Here is a 6,032-nt window from a genome sequence, read left to right on the forward strand (position 1 = left end):
GGCCCTGCACCTGTGACCTGACTTCTTCTGGTGGTGTCATGCGCTAGGCACCAGGCCTTTCATGCTGGCACCTTGGGGACCCCTCAGACCCCAACTCTGGCATGGAGGACCTGGGCTTCTTTGCATGTGCTCCCCAGCCATCTACAGAGCTCTTTGCACAACATCTGCTCTACATTTTAGTGGGGCTGCTTGTATGTGGTGGTTTTAGTTTGCAGCGATGAACATTTTCTCTGAGCTTATTTGCTTCTCTCTCTCCTTTGTGGAAGCGTCTGTTCACAGCCTTGACTTGACCCCCCTTTTTGTGTGATACAGGGAGTTAAACCCAGGACCACTGCACTACCTGTATGTGTTATTTTGAGACAGGGTCTCGCTAAGTTGCCTGGGCTGGCCTTATACTTGCAGTCCTCTTGCCTCAGCCTCCCAGAGTGCTGGGATGATAGGCATGTACCATGATTCTGAGTTATTTATTTATTTATTTTTGTGGTACCAGGGATTGAACTCAGGACCCTGTGCTTGCCAGGCACGCACTTATTCTACTGAGCTATCTCCTCGGCCCTGGGTTGCTTTTTTTAATTACTGAGTTACAGTAATGCTTTTTTCTCTTTGTAGTGGGGATTGATTCCAGGGGCCATTTAGGTACATACCAAGAGACAGGGTCTTACTATATAGTCCAGTATGGGGCCGGGGAGATGGCTCAGTGGAATAAATACTTCTCTGGCAAGTGTAAGGGCCTGAGTTCAATCCCCGGTTCCACAAAAAAAAGGCAATGTATATAGTCCAGTAACTCATGGTGATCCTCCTCCTGGGATTACAGACGTGTGCCACCACACCTGCCTTCATTTTTATTTTGAGACAGACTCTCACCGAGTTTGCCCAGGCTGATCTCAAATTTGTGGTCTTCCTGTCTCAGCCTTCTGAATAGCTGAGAGCAGAGGCATTTGCCGTTGTGCCCCGCTAAGTTGTGATGCTTGTTCTATGTCCTGTTCAAGTCTTTTGTCAGATGTTTTTGGAACTTCTCTCTCCATTTTTGGTTCTGTCTTCCATCTGCTAGTGTACTTGAGGAGCAGCCGATTTTAACTAGAGGAGCGTCAGTATGGCAGCGTTTTTCTCCTTCGGTTCACTGTCTTTTGGTCCTTACTGTGAGCTCTTAGGTCAAGGCTGCAGACTTCCTCATTTTCTTTTTTTTTTTTTTAAACATTTATTTATTTATTTGTGTGTGTGTGTGTGTGTGTGTGTGTGTGTGGCCAGCTCAGCCCACCAGGGGGCGGGGCTGGCTGGCATGTGGTGCTGGGGGATCGAACCGTGGTCCCTGTGCATTGCCAAGCTTGTTTCAAGTAGGTGCTTTAGACCACTGAGCCATCTCTCCAGCCCCCTCCCCATTTTCTTTTCCTGATGATTTGTAGGTTTGAGTGCAACACAACCTGTGATTAAAGTTGGTGAGGGGTGAGGTTGGCTTGTAATGTGCTTTTTGCATGTGGTTGTCCTGTTGTGCTGATGCTTTTTGCCAAAATAAGTCCTGTCTTTTTTTAGGTAGTTTTGTTACAGTTTTAATTTTCTCATGGAATCACCATTGCTCTTTTATTTGGCTTGTTTGTTTTGTGGTGCTGAGGACTGAGCTCGGGCCTCACACCTGCAGCACAGGTGCCCACCCGTGAGCTATATCCACAGCCCAGCCCTTACGCGTTGAATAACCTGGAGCCAACTACGTATACAGCCATTTGTATCTATGTGCTCCTGAATCTGCATGTTCAATCACAAATTGAATATATTCTGTATCATCTGGGACCGAAACATTTGTCATCATTCATTAATTGAAAAAAATTTTTTTTAAAAATTTTATTTGTGTGTGTGTGTGTGTGTGTGTGTGGCCAGCTCAGCCCACCAGCGGGCGGGCTGGCTGGCATGTGGTGCTGGGGGATTGAACCGCGGTCTAAGTACATGCTTTAGACCACTGAGCCATCCCACCAGCCCAATTGAAAATATTCTGAAAGGAAAATGTATTTGTACAAAATAAGAAGGTCGAAGTTGCGATGCATCTACAAGTACTGTTCTCAGCTTCTCCCTCACGCAGGTTGCCAGCCAAGGCCTCGTGTGGGCTGCACCCGGAGGTTGCATTCGCCTATGAGTGTCCAGGTTCCTTGCTCAGGTCCAGGCCACGTGGCCAGGCTCCCCCCTGCAGGTCTGTGTGCCCAGGCAGATGCCTGTGCCTCGGGACCAAGAGGCCCCATGGCGGACCACAGATCATGTTTCAGACCCGGAAGCCCCCAGGGTTGCACACGCGCCCTGTCCCCCCCGAGATAGGTAAAGGGCTCTGCTCTCCAGGCCCAGGAGTGCCCTGTGGGTTTGCACGTCTTTCCTCTTCCATATCGCTGTATACCCTGTGCTGCCACTAGCTTTGGCACGGTCTGGGTATCTTGGGTATCTTTGGCAAGTACCCTTACTTCAGGGCCCTTTGCAAGTGTCCCCGGGCTTCACTCACACCCAGAAGAAGACCTGTTCTCCAAGTCCCCTGCTGGTGCTTAGCCCAAGACGCTGGGCATGCACGTTGGGTTTCCTCCTATTGGCTTATTTATTTTTTTAGGCACATTTTTGTTCTGCTGGTCCAGATCATGAAGGAGGCTGGCCCTGTGGTCGTGTATTGCTGCGCCACATGTTAGAAGGTGGCCCTGGGAGGAGCTGCCTTTTCTGTGGTGGGAGTAGGGCTTCCCGCCATCACCTCAGCTTTCTGTCCTCACGCATCTGTGGGACGAGGTGCGTGTGCTACTTCCTTATGGGGATCGTGCATCTGCACTGCACGGCCTTGCGAGCCCCAGGTACAGGCTCCACCCTGGGGGTGTGGAGGAAGCTGGGGATGCGCCCTCCCCCCAGAAAGAGGACCCTCTGAGTAGACAGGCATGCAGAGCACACAGTGACAGGGACCATGCAGTCAGGAGGGCTCACAGGCCCATGCTGTGCGGATGGGGGGCAGGCATGGGTGCCATTAGGTGTGGCATGTAGGGAGACATGGGGCTGTCCTACTGGGACCCCACGGAGGTCAGGGTGCCAGAGGCCTGTCTCAGGCCTGCTCAGGCCCCCACCTGCTCAGTGGGGCATGCTGGGTGGCAGGAACCACAGGTGCCATGAGGTTGCCCACAGTTGGTGGATGACACTGAGCTGAACCAGCTGCTTGCTGTGGGGGATAACCCGGACCCTGGCTTCAACCTGGCTCGAGAGGGCTGTGCTCAGAGCAGCGGGGCTGCGTGTGCTGGCCAGAGTATTGAGAACAATGTGTTGGGTTGTTATTATTATTATTATTTTTTTGTCTCCCTCCCTTTTGTACTTTCACCTATTCATTCCAAAAAATATGCATTTGGTCAATGAGAAGAAAAATTTGTACTAATAGTGTTTATTTTTTTTTTTTTTCTTTTTTTTTGCTCCGAATGCCTTCAAGGCATGACTGGCTGGCTTGTGTTGTGGGGATCGAACCACAGCAACCTGAGCCTGACTGCTTTGTTGAAGCAGCCACTTAAATAACTGAGCTAGGGGGCAGGCCCCCAGTGGAAGAAGTGTTTTTTTTTTTTTTTTTTTTTTTTTTAACTAATAGTGTTTAGACAGGATATCATGTCTGTATCTTGTACTATGAATAACTGCTACAAAGACAACAATATGCAGTGTATTAATTATTGTAACTGTCCTATTAACCTGTTTTGAAACTGTCTCATTGCTATTTATTTCTCAGTAAAATTAATTAAAAAAAAAGAAAAAAGAAAAAAAAATGCATTCAGAACTGGGCATGGTGGAGCATGCCCGTAACCCCAGCACTGGGGAGGCTGAGACAGGAGGGTCACTATGAGTCTGAAGTGTGTAGTAAGACTCTGTGTCAAATACATACACAAACAAAAAAAAATTAAAATTAAAAATTATGCAGTTCAGGCTGGCCCGATGTTGTCTCTCTTTTATTTATTAATTTATTTTTGCGGGACCAGGGGTTGAACTCAGACCCTTGTGCTTGCCAGGCAACGCTTATTCTACTGAGCCATCTCCCCGGCCCCAAGATACTGTCTCAAAAAAAAAAAGGGCATTGAGTCCATTGTGGCTTTCCTTCTGTCATCCTGCCTGTGCCCCGACACACTTTCCCTCCTGTCCTTGGCCCACACTTGCTCTGCAGAGCCAGTTTCTCCCTCTTCTCTTTTACTTTTTCAAGTAAACTTTGTTATTGTTTAAAAAATGCATTAGTGGGTCCAGGGAGATGGCTCAGTGGAATAAGCGCTTCCCTGGCAAGCACGAGGGTCTGAGTTCAATCCCCGGTTCCGCCCCCTCCCCAAAAAATGCATTAAGGTGATAATCCAGGCACTTGGAGTTGGAGTGACCCCCTGCCCTGCCCTGAAAAGCATAGCGAAGCACCGTCAGCCGTTCTGGGGAGAGACAGTCGTTCACGGTAGAGATGGGGTGGTGTGACTAATGGCGGGAATGCAGCGGGGTCAGGAGGCGCTGCAGATGCCCACGTGTGTGTGCATGCGCGTGTGCATGTGCTGTGCGTGAGGTGTGCATGTGTGTACGAATTTCAACTCTGACCTTGTGTGAATGTCTCTGTGTGCACATGTGTGTGCACATAAACACATGCTTTGTGGGCATGTGTGCATGATGTGTTGTGTGCTCAAGTGTGTGTGTGTGTGATGGCTCCAGAGAGAGGGAGGATGTTACTGTACTGTCGTGCCAGTGCCCTTTTGGAGTCACTTTGTGGGAGGAAACGAGCATTTGGCATACTGTGCGGCTGGCTCTGCTTAGCATGCTGGCCTCCTCAATGTGTCCTTTTATTCCAGAATGTTCTTTCCAGAGAGGGCTGAGTTGGGGCCAGGGTTTCTGAGGCTGCCCTTGGTCCTTGCCCAACTCACCTGGGGTGGTCATTTGTGTGTGCGAAGTGGCCCTGTGTTGTGCACAGTGGATGGGGTTGCTAGTGGAATCCCTTAGGGCTTAGAACAGGGTACACAGAAAACACCCTGTGTTTGCCACTCTGTTTATGTTTTGGTTTTTTGAGGCTGTCTGGCTATGTAGTTCAGGCTGGCCTGGAGCTCACTCTACTACATAGCCCAGGCTGGCCTCGAACTCCTGCCTCTGTCTCCTAAGTGCTGGGAATACAGACTTAATCCGTCCGACCCCATGCCTTGAGCTGTATTTGGTTTTGCATGAGAAAGATGAAAGTGCATCCTGCGGTCCTACGTGGTCCTGAACTCTTGCCTGTACGCGACTGATTACCTGCAACTCCCTGTTCTGCGTGTGGAATTTCTTCCTGAGATCACTGCTCGTAAGCTTCTCTTTCTAAATGCCAGCTTTGTCTAGAAAGCCTGGAGCTGAAGGAAACATTGGCACCTCCTTGGCCTGCACCCTCGCTGCCCGCCTGTGAGTGGCACGCCCCCACAGCCTGCGCATGGGCTTCTCTCACCAGGGCTGAGTGTCAGGACCTTGGGAGCAGGACTGGGCCACGGGGCTCTCCTGTGCCTCTGCTCGCCTGAAGGGTGCAGGATCCCCCAAGGACTGGCTGCGCAACCCCCCTCGGCTGCTGAGCACCTTACATACTGGCTCCTGCGAGCCGCCAGACCCTCCACAGGAGTGGTGCAGCTCACGGCCACAACAGCCTTGCAGGCACTGTTGATTTGGTGGATTCTTGGTGGTAGACATCCCTCTGGATGTGAAATTGTATTCCATTGTGGGCTTTTTTGCTTTCTTTCTTTTGCTGCTGTTGTTTTGAGATAGGATCTCACTGTAGAGTTCAGGCTGCTCCTGAACTCACTTTGTAGCACAGGTGGGTCTTGAACTCGCAGTGATCCTCCTGCCTCAGCCTCCTGCGTGCTGGAATTGCAGACATGCATCACCACGCCTGGCCTCATTGTGATTTTCATTTGCATTTTCCTGTTGGTGTAGGGCATCTTTTTATGTGCTTCTTGGCCATTTGATAAATGTGTAATCAGATCTACTGACTACTCTTTTATTTTATTTATTTATTTGAGGAACTGGGGATTGAACTCAGACTCTTGTGCTTGCCAGGGAAGTGC

The 6,032-nt window shown here is 49.9% G+C and overlaps 1 protein-coding gene and 1 non-coding gene across 3 annotated transcripts in view; one reads left to right on the top strand and one right to left on the bottom strand.

The window, feature by feature from the left end:
- Zbtb46 (zinc finger and BTB domain containing 46) overlaps positions 1-6,032 on the top strand; it is a 61,699-nt gene that overhangs the window by 35,420 nt on the left and 20,247 nt on the right. The window lies entirely within an intron of this gene.
- On the bottom strand, positions 1,763-1,809 carry LOC111813509. Its single transcript, XR_002818747.1, has one exon. It is a non-coding gene; the product is annotated as a small nucleolar RNA SNORD73 (small nucleolar RNA).

This window comes from Octodon degus, unplaced genomic scaffold (assembly GCF_000260255.1).
Source record: "Octodon degus isolate 3935 unplaced genomic scaffold, OctDeg1.0 scaffold00194, whole genome shotgun sequence".
In the NCBI taxonomy this organism is placed as follows: Eukaryota; Metazoa; Chordata; class Mammalia; order Rodentia; family Octodontidae; genus Octodon; species Octodon degus.